Source organism: Geotrypetes seraphini, chromosome 16, assembly GCF_902459505.1.
Source record: "Geotrypetes seraphini chromosome 16, aGeoSer1.1, whole genome shotgun sequence".
Lineage (NCBI taxonomy): Eukaryota > Metazoa > Chordata > Amphibia > Gymnophiona > Dermophiidae > Geotrypetes > Geotrypetes seraphini.
The window spans coordinates 30570310-30585889 of NC_047099.1; positions in this window are offsets into that span (position 1 = coordinate 30570310).

Sequence of the window (15580 nt, forward strand, 5' to 3'; positions counted from 1 at the left end):
TTTAGGAAACACCTAAAAACATATCTGTTTCTGAAGTATTTAGGCACCTGACCTGTACAATTCTTACTCCAAAATAACTGTTACTCACTAGCTCTTAACTCTGTTTATTCCACTCAAGTTGTACCATCTTTTAAAGAAGGATATCATACTGCTAGAGAGGGTGCAGAGACGAGCAACAAAGCTGGTGAAAGGTATGGAGAACCTGGATTACGAGGAAAGACTTAAGAGACTGGGGTTGTTCTCCCTTGAGAAAAGGAGACTACGAGGGGATATGATCGAGACATTCAAAATACTGAAAGGAATCGACAAAATAGAGCAGGAAAAAACGTTATTTACAATGTCCAATTTGGCACGGACAAGAGGACATGGGCTGAAGCTAAGGGGGGACAAGTTCAAGACAAATATCAGGAAGTTCTGCTTCACGCAACGAGTGGTGGACACCTGGAATGCTCTTCCAGAAGAGGTAATTGCGGAATCCACCGTTCTAGGATTTAAGGGTAAGCTAGATGCACTTCTCTTTACGAGAAGCTTAGAGCGATATGGGGACCAAAACTATGCCAGGGTACACCTGGTGGGGCCTCCGCGTGTGCGGATCGCCGGACTTGATGGACCTAGGGTCTGTTCCGGAGATGGCGCTTCTTATGTTCTTAATCATTGTAAACCGCATAGAACTTCACGGTCCTGCGGTATATAAACTGTTATTATTATTATTATTCTCTCGGCCAGCCCTTCTCTCCAGCGCGGGTCTTTCTCTCGGCGCAAGGCCCGTTTGAAGGACCCTTGCGCATGCGCCAACGGTGGCGCGCTGTCACGCATGATGTCGTCACGCCGACGCCAGCGCACTCCCGGGTGTCTCGAGCCGGGGGGGCGCTAGGGTTTAATGCGCCCCGGCTCGAAAAAGTTTGCCAGGCACTGCCCTGTGGGGAAAATTGCTTTGATATACGAGTGCTTTGGATTACGAGCACGCTTCCGGAACAAATTGTGCTCGCAAACCAAGGTTTTACTAGACTTCTTTGTTGTTGTTGTTTTTTTTTACAATCAGAGAACTCGTTACCGTCTCTTTTTTTTTTTCTTTTTGCAGCTTTTCATTTGATTCTCTTGCTCTTTCTTCCAGTTTTTTTTTGCTGTAGTCTCTGACTACTCTCAAGGGAAGGGTTTATTGCATAAAAATGGCAATGCATCATCTCCTTTTTATCTCTTCAGAGTTCATATGACTATATTTAGGCCTCTTATTCGTTCATTAGCTGCTCTGGTCTGTTTTGCTGCGGGCGCTGAACAAGTTCACCCTGACTTATTAACTGTGGCAGGGGGCTTTATCTTCATTTGAGGATTTCACCCTCGCTGGGCCACGAACGCCAGCTCTAATGCTTTGTCCTTTTATTTTAAACCGGTGACGGGCAGACATTACTACCACTACTATTTCTCATTCCTAAAGCGTTGAAAGGCGTACGCAGCATGTACATAGAAACATAGAAACATAGAAAGTGACGGCAGAAAAAGGCCGAGGCCCATCGAGTCTGCCCACACCGCTGACCCACATGTACATGAACCTAAGAACATAAGAAGTTGCCTCCGCTGAGGCAGACCAAAGGTCCATCTCGCCCAGCGGTCCGCTCCCACGGCGGCCCATCAGGCCTATTGCCTGAGCAGTGGTCCCTGACTATTTCTATAACCTACCTCTACTGCTACCCTATAACCTACCTCTACTCCTATCTGTACCCCTCAATCCCTTTGTCCTCTAGGAACCTATCCAAACCTTCTTTGAAGCCCTGTAACGTGCTCCTGCCTACCACAGCTTCCGGAAGCGCGTTCCATGTATCCACCACCCTCTGGGTGAAAAAGAACTTCCTAGCGTTTGTTCTAAACCTGTCCCCTTTCAATTTCTCTGAGTGCCCCTTTGTACTTGTGGTTCCCCATAATTTGAAAAATCTGTCCCTGTCTACTTTTTCTATGCCCTTCAGGATCTTGAAGGTTTCTATCATGTCTTCTCTAAGTCCCCGCTCGGAAGAGCTTACAATCTAGTTTAGACAGACAAACAGTACACAGAAGGGTTGACGGGCCTAGGTATCTTATGGGGAGTGGGAGGAGTTAAAAGCAGTCTCGAAAAAGTGAGCTAGTGAGTACAAGTTTCTTGTTTTTCCATATACATAATGGTTGCCTCGCTGACATTGGGTCTTGACAGTGTACGAGGTCACTAGGTGAGAATACCAAGTGAAACTTAGCAGAAGGTTAATCTATTCAATTATTCTACATCACTGACTCCATCATACTTGTTTGATGTCGTCTCTGTCACCTGTTCCTCAGCTCTAATCCCCAATGTCTCTCTCTCTCTCCCTGGGTCTTCAGGTGAGTCTTTTAATCCCCTGCTTTTTATCTAATCCACAGCTTTGTCAATCACTCCATATATTACCTCTTAGGCAGAGTCACACTCTCTGCACTTCACTGGCCCTAATATTAAACAGTAGCTCGTCTCTCATTTCTCTAAAAGCCTTTAAGAATCCAGTTCACAATCCCCCCTTAAGCCCTTCTCCCTCCCGAGATCGCTGTTTTCATATAAATATGGCTCCCGGAAAGGGAGGACGAATCGAGCCATCCGGGTTTTTACTCTCATTGCATTCCACGGATGTAAAATCTGGATGTCTCAATCCATTCTCCTTTTTCTGGAGCCAGATGGTAACCCTAGTCAACTCGGTCTCGGAATACCCCCTTGCCAATCAGGTTTTCAGGATAGCCACATTGAATCTGCATAAACTTGATTTGCGTACACGGCCTCCATTCTAGGCAAATGTCTTTCGTGCATATTTATTGCGGATATCTGGAAAACCTGGCAAGGGGGTACTCCAGGACCGAGTTCAGAAACACGGCCCTAGATTTAAAAAAACAGTAGTAACTAATAACTAACCCAAAAGAATATTTTCCATTCTCGGGCAATGAAAAGTCTTGGATGAGCATAAGAATAACGACTGCTTGTTTCATGAAGAAAGATTTACTCAAACTTTAGATGCACTTATAATGCAATCCATGGCAGGCGGCAGACCAGTAACTCTCAACCCAGCACTTATGACACAGCCAGCCAATCAGGTTTTCAGGCTCCCCCGATATCTCTCCTCGCTTCTCCCCCTATGCTCCCCCTCATGATCTCCGCTCATCGGGCAAGCCCCTCTTATCTGTACCCTTCTCATCCACTGCCAATTCCAGACTCCGTCCCTTCTTTCTTGCGGCGCTGTATGCCTGGAACAGGCAGTCTGAATCAATACGCCGTGCTCCGTCCCTGGCAGCGTTCAAATCCAAGCTAAAGGCCCACTTTTTGGAAACTGCCTTCAACTCTTAACTCCCACTCACTGCTGTCAGATACCTTTGCCCACTGTATCGTTTCCTCTCCAATAATCTCCCCCCAACCCTGTAACGTCCTGTCTAAATTAGACTGTAAAAGTATTAGAGCTGAAAGTGGATGATCAGAACCAGCTTCAGCAGGAACTGCAGTTAGACTTGACCGCAGTCTCGGAAGTTTCTGACAAAGATTTGGCTAAACCAGCAACTCTTCTTGCCAGATAAAGAATGGAGATTAAAAATGTTCTTTAAAAATAAATTCAAGGAGTTTCTGGGCTTGAAAATTCAGGTTTTCACAGATGTCAGTAAAGAAACTCAAAATCGTAGAAGTCAATTTCTTTTATTGAAACCAGGGGCTCCTTTTACTAAGGGCTCCTTTTACAAAGCCGCGCGTGAATTTTCATCACGCGCTAACCCCCCCCCCCCGCGTTGGCCTAAAAACTGCCTCAAGAGGAGGTGGTAGCGGCTGGCGTGGCCGGCAGCTTAGCGCGCGGTATTCCACGCGTTAAACCGCTACCGCGCCTTCGTAAAAGGAGCCCTAAGCTGCGATAGCATTTTGAGCGCGCGCTAAACCCACGCTGCACGACTAGAACTAACGCCAGCTCAGTGCCGGCTTTAGCGTCCGGCGCGCGCGGCAATTTAGCGCAGCTCAGTTAAAGGAGCCCCAGGTGTTACACAGCTGGATGGTGCTCTCTTTTTACGTTTTCCATGTAAACGGATTGTGCGATTTGATGCCAAATATGTTGTATGATGCGAATGTATTTTCGGTTTTCCCAAGCTGTATTTTTTTGGGCAGAGAATTTGGGTCTTTCCAGATGTGACTAAATCCATTCAAGAACGCAGGAAATTGTTTTTGAGTATGAGACAAGAAGTTAAGGCATCGGGGGCTACTTTTTTGTTGAGCTATCCAAGCAAATGTCTAGTTACATAGGTTGGTATAAATATGTCTTTTTTGCTCCAGAGCAGCTTAAGGACTTTCTGGATTCTAAGAAGGGATGATTGAAAGAAAGATAGATGAAGTGTAACCCGTTAAGCTTATTTCTTATCTCATATAATAAAATGATAGGCCGCGCATGCGCACAAAAAAAAATCGTGTTCCCTGATCCGTCGCGGAAACACGATTGCGCATGCGCGGGTTTTACGCCACCACCTGATCGCTTAGTACGTCACAGCCTCCCTGCTCTACACAAGCCCGACCGCAGCCAGACGACGATCTCCGTTTCTCCTGCCGCCGCCGATCTCCATTCCTCCTTTGCCACCCACCCCCTTCTCTTCCCCCAGCCTCCCTGCTCTCCACAAGGATCTACCATACGAAAAACGGCTTGACAAATTGCAGCTATACTCGCTCGAGGAGCGCAGAGAGAGGGGGGACATGATCGAGACGTTCAAGTATCTTACGGGCCGCATCGAGGCGGAGGAAGATATCTTCTTTTTCAAGGGTCCCACGACAACAAGAGGGCATCCGTTGAAAATCAGGGGCGGGAAACTATGAGGTGACACCAGGAAATTCTTTTTCACTGAAAGAGTGGTTGATCGCTGGAATAGTCTTCCACTACAGGTGATTGAGGCCAGCAGCGTGCCTGATTTTAAGGCCAAATGGGATTGGCACATGGGATCTATTCACAGGGCAAAGGTAGGGGAGGGACATTAAGGTGGGCAGACTAGATGGGCCGTGGGCCCTTATCTGCCGTCTATTTCTATGTTTCTATGTTTCTATGTAAGCCGGAACGCAGCCAGATGACAATCTCCGTTCCTCCTGCCGCCGCTGATCTCCATTCCTCCTTTGCCACCCACCCCCTTCTCTTCCCCACAGCCTCCCTGCTCTCCACAAGCCGGACCGCAGCCAGATGACGATCTCCGTTCCTCCTGCCGCCGCCGATCTCCGTTCCTCCTTTGCCACCCACCCCCTTCTCTTCCCCGCAGCCTCCCTGCTCTCCACAAGCCGGACCGCAGCCGGACGATGATCTCCGTTCCTAGAAGAGGTACAGCGGAGTGCATTTAAGAAACACCCCACCCTGATCACGGGGGGGGGGGGGGGGGTGAAGAGATGCCAGCATCTCCGCCAAGACAGTACCCAGGATGCTCTGCACCACCGGTGACATGCATCTCATCTGGGGATCCAAGTTGGTAAACACAACCTTCCCAGCTGTTTTTTTGTGAACCTTTTCCTAATTTTAGCCTAGTTTCTCTTTTGAATGTTAAATGCCAGCACAGGAGATGTCCTTAGTATCTCCCCTCCGGCTATTAAATCAATTTTGATCACTACTGGCTCCCCAACACCTAACTTGCACTCTACTACAGAGATCTTCTCAGGGCCTGAACCTGTTGCTGCACAAAGCAGCTATTTCATCGAAAAAGTTTCCCTCCCTGGCTACGTCCTACTGTAGCATTTGCCCAGTCAGTATTGAAGTAATTGAAATCATCTCCTGTCGCTGTGTTGCCAAATTTGTTAGTATTCCATCATCTGTCTGTTCAGGCCACAGCTGTTTTCATAAAGACATCACTGCAATTACTGTATATACTCAAATATAGGTCGATCTGAATATAAGTCAAGACCCCCATTTCCCCCCCCAAAAGGAGGAAAAATGGTTGACTCCAATATAAGTTGGGCGGCTTAATATTCAGGTGCCCTGCCAGGATCTGCACCCAGCTCCCTTCCCTCCATACCGTCAGGCTCTGCACCCAGACCCCTTCCCTTCCTCCCCCCTTTCAAGCTCTGCACTCTGCACTCAGCCCCCTTCCTTCCCTTCCCTCCCTGTTAGGCTCTGCACCCAGCCCCCTGCCCCCCTCCTCTGCCGATCTCTGGTGGTGCAAAGGTGCAGGGAGCAGGAGCGAGCGTTCCCCACTCCTGCCCCGCTGCTAACGCGGTTGGTTGGTCGATGCTGCATCTCTGGACCACCAGGGATCGGCAGAGCAGGTATGACGGAAAGAGTAGAGCGGGGGAGCAGGGTGCAGAGCCTGGCAGTGGCTTGCAAAGGGGTGCTGGCTCGAATATACACCTGGATCCCCATTTTTGGGCCAATTTTTTGGCCCCAAAATCACAGTTTGTATTTGAGTATATACGGTAAGCTTGTTGACTAGTTTGAAAGACCTTCTGGGATATGTGTTTATTAAATATAGGTACTCACCAAGACAAAGTGACATGATCCACATATTTGGTTTTTTGCCAACGGTTTAATGTCATACAGAAGGCGAGGACATCAGAGAGTAACAGTGAACAACTTTACAACAGCTCAGGAGTATTTTTACATAGCTAATATGCTAAAAGAATACAGGGAAGTTCTTCCAGTTTGATGGCACTTGAAAGGGCCTTCAGAAATCAAATGAAGGTTATGGCATTCATGACCAACCCTGGGGTCAAGCAGAAATCCAGCTTAAAACTCATCCCAAGTTAAATTGGAGGCTAGATAAGCCAGGACCATCAAGAATCAAAGGGGGGTCCACTGTTATTAAAAGTCCATTTGGAGTCAAAAGCCTTGGTCCTCCTCGCCATTCACATCAAACCAAACACACAGGGAAATCAGTTTCTCAGCTCCATCAGACACTCTGTGAGCACTTGCATTTACTGGAACAATCATTTGGTACAGTCTCGCTGACCCAACTTTGGGTCCCAACCCAAAGATAAGAGCCCTTGAGATCCACAACATTCACCCAGGATAACGAGAGAAAGAATGTTAAAACAGCACTGAAAACACAAAATGAACCATCAGGAGACATTTTCTGAGAATTCTCATAAAAAGACTTCACCACAGGCAAGAGGTGGCTAGGATTTTCCACAACACAATTAAGTACTGACAAAATTAAACTTGTGACATTCAGAAGGCAAGGACCAGCCCATGTAGATGTCGCCTTATCCTGATTTCAATGGAATGGGCCTCCAGCTAGAGAATGACACGGAGACAGATTTTTTCCCCATTCCTGCAAGCTCCGTCCTCATCTGCACAAGCCTCAAACACTTTGAAATCATAAGTGTTCGAGGCTTGTGCGGTTAAGGCAGAGCTTACAGGAATGGGACAGGAAGAGCGACAAAACGTGCGGGGACGGGACGGGGAACATGAGTTCCTGCGGGGGACAGGGAAAAATTTGGCCCCATGTCATTCTCTACCTCCGTAACGAGCGTCCCTGCCTTCCCAATGCCAGTTTCAAGTGTTTAATTTTTATAAATTTCCAGCTAGGGGCTGCCTGTAATATCACTACACACTGGCTCAAAGCGACAGTGTCGTCAAAAATAGCTTAGGCGACTCAGAAGTCCACATTCCTACGTTAGTATCAGTACCAGCAAAAAGACTAAGGCGATCGAACGTGGACTTTGTATGTGATGCTATTTCTGAATTTCTGTGACCGGTTTTGATGGCTCTTGCAGAAATTCAGCACCCGTGAAACCACAGAACTGTGACTACCAAACTAGAGGTCCAACAGCCCTGAAGAAGTGGTCTTATTTCCATGAAACGTTAGCGGGAACGGGAGGGACCTTTATTTAAGTTAGATTTGCGATTTCACATAGGTGTTTGAACTCACGCCATAGGCAAAAGATTTTTTTATGCCTATATCGATTAGGTAGAACTAAACCACAGGTGTCAAAGTCGGTCCTCGAGGGCCGGAATCCAGTCGGGTTTTCAGGATTTCCCCCAATGAATCTGCATGAGATCTATTTGCATGCACTGCTTTCAATGCATATTCATTGGGGGAAATCCAGAAAACCCGACTGGATTCCGGCCCTCGAGGAGGGACTTTGACACCCCTGAACTAAACACACAGTGGTTCACATGAGATCGGAGGCTTTTTCTTTTGTCTGGGCAGACATCTTCAAAACACAGTACAAGAAGTGGGGAGAGTTAGGTGATAGAGGGTTGGATTTTTCCGCCACTCCTCAATTAGCATAGAGAGGTTGTTGACCTTTACAAACGCACTTCTTCATGCCTACAAACCATCAGGCAATATACGCACGCCACCATTCTGGCTTCTGGACTTAGTAGTTTGAAAATTTTAAGTGTTTAACAGTCCACGAATGCAAAGCCTAGCACAGGGGTAAGGAACTCCGGACCTCGAGAGCCGTATTCCAGTCGGGTTTTCAGGATTTTCCCCAACGAATATGCATTGAAAACAGTGCATGTAAATAGATCTCATGCATATTTATTGGGGGAAATCCTGAAAACCCGACTGGAATACGGCTCTCGAGGACCGGAGTTCCCTACCCCTGGCCTAGCATATTTGCCCAGTTCCTCGCCTAGCCTCATTGAGTAGGCATTGGTTGCTATTATAGCCAAGAAGTGAATTTTAGCCTATTAGAAGCATAAAAAAAAATATTACAAAGCAGTGACACAGATCTTAGCTGGAAATCACAGGCAGGCATACAAACATGGGTATCGTGCCAATGGATGGTCCCCACATTTTTAGACCTGCCCAGTATGGCTACATATAAAATCCTAAGTCTTCCACTGAAAGCAAAACCAGATTTTTTAAATGTAAACCGAAGGGTAAACTGTTTTTATAAGAGCTAACATTCTCCTGCTCTTTATCATCCTTGATTCTCTCTCTGCCCTTTTCAAAATACAAAAGGAAAAAAAAAAAGTCACAGTGTTTTTTTTTCACCCCCCCCCCCCCCCGAAGCATCCCTTTAGCATACAACACAAAACAGTACCATCAACATACCACAAAGCAAGGAACGGCAGTGACCAGTCAACACACAGCAAAAACACCAGCAGCAACAGCCGTCATATGAGACACCCAACTAAGCACTCCACATCCAGCAAAAGTGCAGCAGTAATTTCAATTTCTAACCCAAATAATAAAAGTCCTGGACAGAAGCCTCCATTTTGTTTTTCAACCAGATGTTCTCTTCCCCGATCTCCAACTTATTTAGTAATTATACACTAGACCAGTGGTTCCCAAACCTGTCCTGGGGGACCCCCAGCCAGTCAGGTTTTCAATATATCCCTAATGAATATGCATGAGAGAGATTTGCATATAATGGAAGTGACAGGTATGCAAATCTCTCTCATGCATATTCATTAGGGATATCTTGAAGCTGGGGGTCCCCCAGGACAGGGTTTGGGAACCACTGCACTAGACCAGGGGTAGGCCATTCCGGTCCTCGAAAGCCGGAGCCAGGTCAGGTTTTCAGGATATCCACAATGAATATGTATGAGATGGATTTGCATGCACTGCCTCCTTGAGATGCAAATCTATCTCATGCATATTTATTGTGGATATCCTGAAAACCTGACCTGGCTCCAGCTTTCGCGGACCGGAATTGCCTACCCCTGGACTAGACCAGACATGGGCAACTCCGGTCCTCGAGGGCCGGAATCCAATCGGGTTTTCAGGATTTCCCCAATGAATAAGCATGAGATCTATTTGCATACACTGCTTATAATGTATATTCATTGGGGAAATCCTGAAAACCCGATTGGATGCCGGCCCTCGAGGACCGGAGTTGCCCAGGTTTGCACTAGACACAGATAATGGGGTGGATGTAAGAAATGCAAGAGAACAAAGCAAGAGGCAATTTTTGCCAAAATAACCAGGGAAAGGAGATGAGGCAGCTGGCTTAAGGCATGGGTAGTTTTCAGGTTTTGGCATTGGTTCAGCCTTGTGGCTGGCGTTCAAGCATCTGAGCTTGGTGGTAGTGCAGAAAGCAATATCAACACATTCTGGCCCCAATGGCACGATATAAACAAAGAACAACAAGAAAATTGACCCCAATCCCTCCACTTGTGGAGAGTCGAAGTCCAAGATGAAGGCTTTATTAAAACAAATAAATAATCCACATAAAAATGTCTAGGGCCTGAATCACTAGAAACATAGGGAGCCAACAAGGTCCGTGTTTCGACACTATTGTCTTCCTCAGGGTTCCCTATTGGTCCTATAAGCAGGCTTGTGGATTAATTTAAAAAAAAACCCTCTGTGCTATCAAGTTCATCTCCCCAGCACAGAGGTTTCTGTTTAATCCACAAGCCTCCTTATAGAACTAATAGGGACCCCTTAAGAAGACAATAGTGTCGAAACACGAATTGTGTTGGCTCCATATGTTTCTAGTGGTTCAGGCCCTAGACATTTTTATGTGGATTATTTCTTTGCTTTAATAAAGCCTTCATCTTGGGCATCAACTCTCCACAAGTCTTTGGTTTAACGATTTAAACAAAGCACAGAGAGGGCAGAAGCTGAAGGGAAGGATACAGAAAAAGAGAGTGGACTTATGGAAAAAAATTCAGAAGTAGCAGCATTGTGAAAATGTCTACACGTAATCCACAAATTCTAATTTTGGCAGTCAAGAAATTGATCGAGACTCGCTTTCATACCATGGTCTAAGAAATGTTAGTGTTTTAAGAAAGTTTGAATATTCTCCTGGTTCGTTGGCTCGGCTATTAGGACATTAAATAAACTGGGAGTGGCACATCAGAGCCCATCCCCCACGCCAAAATGATAGCGAATCGATGCAGCAAGGGTCATTTGAAGATGCAAAATGGGTGTTTTAGTTTTGCTTTTAAAAAAGGGACCCCTTATTAAGAGAGAAACCCATTAATAAAACCAACAGAACTAATGACACAAAAATCCCCATCAACAATGAGTACTAGGGGGCATTCGGAGAAACTGAAGGGAGATAGGTTCAAAACAAATGCAAGGAAGTTTTTTTTCACCCAAAGGGTCGTGGACACTTGGAATGCGCTACCGGACGAAGTGATCAGGCAGAGTACGGTACAGGGATTCAAACAGGGATTGGACGGATTCCTGAGGGATAAAGGGATCGTGGGATACTGAGAGAGGTGCTGGGATGTAACACAGGTATAGAAAGCTAACCAGGTAATAAATAAGTATAGAAACCCAACAGGTCGTGCATGTGCAAGACCGGAGGGTTAGGACTACGATGGGAAGATAGGACTTAAATGGGAAACCAAGGTGGCAAGGGAGCCCCTTCTGGTGATGCAGACAGGTCGTGACCTGTTTGGGCCGCCGCGGGAGCGGACTGCCGGGCAGGATGGACCTATGGTCTGACCCGGCGGAGGCACTGCTTATGTTCTTATGTTCTAATTGATTGTCCGTTCTCTGAAGATGATGGTAGTGAAAGACTAGCATTCAGATTCAAGATGGCTTTGGTACAGGTCCAGAGGATAAAATGTGCCGACAAACTTGAATTTCTCCATCGATGCATCTCCTAGAGTCCCTAAACCCAACATGACCAGAACCTGTAGAAAGCAATCGTTAACACATACCATTCCTATGATTTGCAATTTGTAATCTAGGTGACACTGCAGATGAAGGGGATGAACAGGGACATCTCCCTAAAGTTTTGTTTCTTGGGAAGAAAATGTTTAGTTAATAAACCAAGCACAATATGTCAAGGACAAGAACTAGATGTTCCTGCAGGAGCACCTGCCAAGAGATGGCTGGAACTGTGTAGAACAGGGGTGTCAAAAGTCCCTCCTCGAGGGCCGCAATCCAGTCGGGTTTTCAGGATTTCCACAATGAATATGCATGAGATCTATTAGCATATGCAAATAAATCTCATGCATATTCATTGGGGAAATCCTGGAAACCCAACTGGATTGTGGCCCTCAAGGAGGGACTTTGACACCCCTGGTGTAGAATGAATGAGCATAATGTTATACATACTTGGACTTCCTATGCCAAGATTCATTCTTTCCTACCGTTTAATAAGACTGGGTCTTATATTAATTTTTGCTCCAAAAGACACATTACGGCTTATTTTCAGGGGATGTCTTATTTTTTTCTGGGGGGTCAAAATACCGGTATTATTCCCTTTAACTCTACTATTAAATCAAATGCATCGTGTCTGTACTCCGATTAGTCATGTACTGGGAAAGAGGCCTAAAACTCCGGTTGGGGCCTTAGGCATCTGAGCCAATCAGGGCCTGCCGAGAAAGCCCGCCATGTTGCAGTGGCGGGCTTGCTGGCAGGAGGGAGTGGGCATCCCTCTTGCCGGCCATCAGATAAAGGTACGCGGGATGTTCGGGAATGCTGGGGTGTCAGGGTGGAGTCGGGGAGTGTTTGATGGGGCTAGTGGCAGGAGGGAGTAGGCATCCTTCCTGCCTTGGACTATGGCAGGAGGGTTCGCTGTTGCAGAAGGAATTAGGCACTCCTCCTCCCTTGGACATTCAGGGGGGCTGCGGGGGTCAATCTTAACTGGGACTTATTTTGGGGATAGGGCTTATATTATGAGCATCTTATTTTGGGGTAAATACGGTAGTTCCCTTCACCTGAGTATTCCAACCTCACAGAGACTGAATCTATGATTCCAAAGATAAGCCCAGTTGCTTCTTATGTTTTTCCTGACACAAAATGAAGGTGTTTTTTTTGTTGTTGTTGGTTTATTTACAGGACACTCAGTTGTTGCTCTTACTGACTTTAAAATAAGTTTAATGGCAGTTGCCAACCTTGATCAAGTGCTAAACCAAGACAAGTAGATTAAGTAACAAAACAAATCTTACCACTGAATAGCAGAGACTAATGCAAAGGACTGAGTAGCCCTGTGACACACTTATGAAACAACCAGTATCTGTATTTACACAGCGATATGCTAGACAGACCGGATCTGCCTGCTGCGAGTACAGCCAACCACAAATGCCAGAAAGCTTTGGGGACCGCTAGTGCCTATCCTCTGCTCCGAGTTCAGCCCTTGCAGGGGATAGTAGCTGGTTGGTTTTGTGATATTGAATGCTAAAAAGATATTGGCAGGGTGCAAGACTAGCTTTCAGTATTAGGAAAAGCAACAGAAAATGAGAAGTGTGGCCAGAGGACTCTCGCTGTGCATTTGAAGAGAACTGAGATTTGTCCAAATAGGGCTACCATATTTTCAGTACCATAACTAAAGCGCACCAACAAACCCACGGCGACATTTCTGCTCAGGACTAATGCGCACAGCAGGTTTCAGGTCTTCAGAATTTCGTTCTGAGGGGGGGGGTGTTGGAGGGAAAGCCCCCCAGTACACTTAGAAGTCCTGGCACTCCCTTGGGGGGGAGAGAGAACCCCCCCTACACTGAAAACTCCTGAAGAAAGAAGAAAGGGAGTTCCCCCCCCACAACCCCCCTCAACGGGAGCACCAGGACTTCTAAGTGTAGTGGGGGGGGGGCTCCCCCTCTCAAAGCGCAAACCTGAAGGCCTGAAACTGGCAGAAATGGCGGTGCGCATTAGTCAGCGCAGGATTGTCGGCGCACGCCAGCGTCACCATATTTTCAGAAGCAAAAACCCAGACGCATGACCCCGGCCGCATCCCCCTCTCCATCTTGTTCCATCTGCAGCCCCATTCCCGCAGAGCATCATCTCTTCTTCCCCGACCAGCTCCGGCCGCTTCTGGAGGGCCTTGAGCATGCACGGATGTGTGCGGTGTCACTGGCGCATGCTCGGAGACCCTTCAAGATGCAGCCGGAGCTGGCCGGGGCTTTCCAAAACGGAAAGTCCGTCTGGGTTTTCCTGGACCTCTGGTAACCCTAAAACAGGCAGTTGTTCAGTCTGCCCCCACCCCACCCGAGCCATTCTGCCCTTAATCTGTTCAGCTGCACCTCCCTTCAATATGGCGCGCTCCCTGGGGGCCTGGTATTTAGTAGGTACGAGAGAGCCTGAAAAGCGTCAGCTAAACCAAAACACTGATCAGTGGAACTGATATTTAGAGGTAGAAGTAATAAGGCTTGAATTACAGGGTGAAAATATTTTATTTCTTTCATTATATTTCCCCCCCCCAAAAAAAAAAAAAATATCCCCCTAACACCACACTATATACTTGATCTCAATGGTAAGGGACAAGGAGAGTAAACCCCAAAATACTATTCATCCTCCCTTGTAAAGCAGAGGCAGCCATGATGGTACCCAAGTACTTTCTTTTACAAGTATAAAAATACATCTATACGTATTTTTGAAAACCATACACGGGTTGGTAAGTCAACGTGATTTCACTAGCCAGAAATGGCTCCTGGCTGTTAAAAGTCCCCCCACTTAGGGCTAACCGCTAATTTTCAGTAGCACTTAACCAGATCGAGCCACTGAAAATAACCAGTGAGTATTGAAAACCAGCTATTTTGGAGGGGTTCCAGGAAGGGGGGCCCACAGCTGGCACTTGGAAGGTTAAGTGCCAATATTCAGTATTTAAACAGCTAGGTCAACCAACATAAATAGGACCACATAACAAGTCAGTCCTATCTTTATGTGGTAATCTGTAACCAGTTAAAAGTGCTCTGAACCAGTTATCCTTGAGCTGGCTCTTCAAACCTGGAAATTCAACGCAGGTGCCCAGACAGGGCTCAGCCTTCAATGTCTGTGTTTAAACACCGCCGTTAGCTGTCGGCCAAAACGCCGGGATCGCCGCTGGCTGAATTGGGCCCATAATTTTTAAACAGCAAACATAATTTTCCACCCCATCACATTATTTCCTTGGCAATGATTAAGCAACATGGCACTCCAGAGCCAAACTTCTCTAACCCTGGTCAATCAGTGACTAGGACAGGGGTCAAACCGCAGACTTAGAGGGTCTACCTTTATAGTTTTTAATTCACGTTATAAAAGTATTTTAAAGCTTTATGATGTAGCTCCGAGGCTCTCTCAAGGTCCCCAAAACTGAGTAATATTAACACGTAGCTCCCTCATTAGAACAGAGTACTGGGAAGCAGTTTGTACCAGGCAGCCCTCTCCTCGCTTCCCCCTCTCCCAGAACAATTCCCAGCATAAAGTCAGATGCAATAAATCAGGGCTGCCCAAGTCCGGTCCTTGAGATCTGCAGGCAGGCCAGGTTTTCAGGATATCCATAATAAATATGCATGAGAGATTTGCCTGCACTGCCTTCTTGGTATGCAAATCTCTCTCTCATGCATATTCATTGTGGACATCCTGAAAACCTGGCCTGCCAGTAGATCTCGAGGACCGGACTTGGGCAGCCCTGCAATAAATGAACAGTTCGCATGTTTTCTGTAGCATCTTGACTGGAAACAAGCCATTAGCACCAATATTTTCAGACTTTGCCAAGGCAACAAGTCACATAAAGGGCTCTCTCTCTCTCTGGACTCTACTGAGAAACTGGCATCGCACTCGCATTCGAGCAGGGTAACACTAGAGCAGGGGTAGGGAACTCCGGTCCTCGAGAGCCATATTCCAGTCGGGTTTTCAGGATTTCCCCAATGACTATGCATTGAAAGCAGTGCATGCACATTCATTGGGGAAATCCTGAAAACCCGACTGAAATACGGCTCTCGAGGACCGGAGTTCCCTACCCCTGCACTAGAGCCTTCCGACCAGCAAAGGA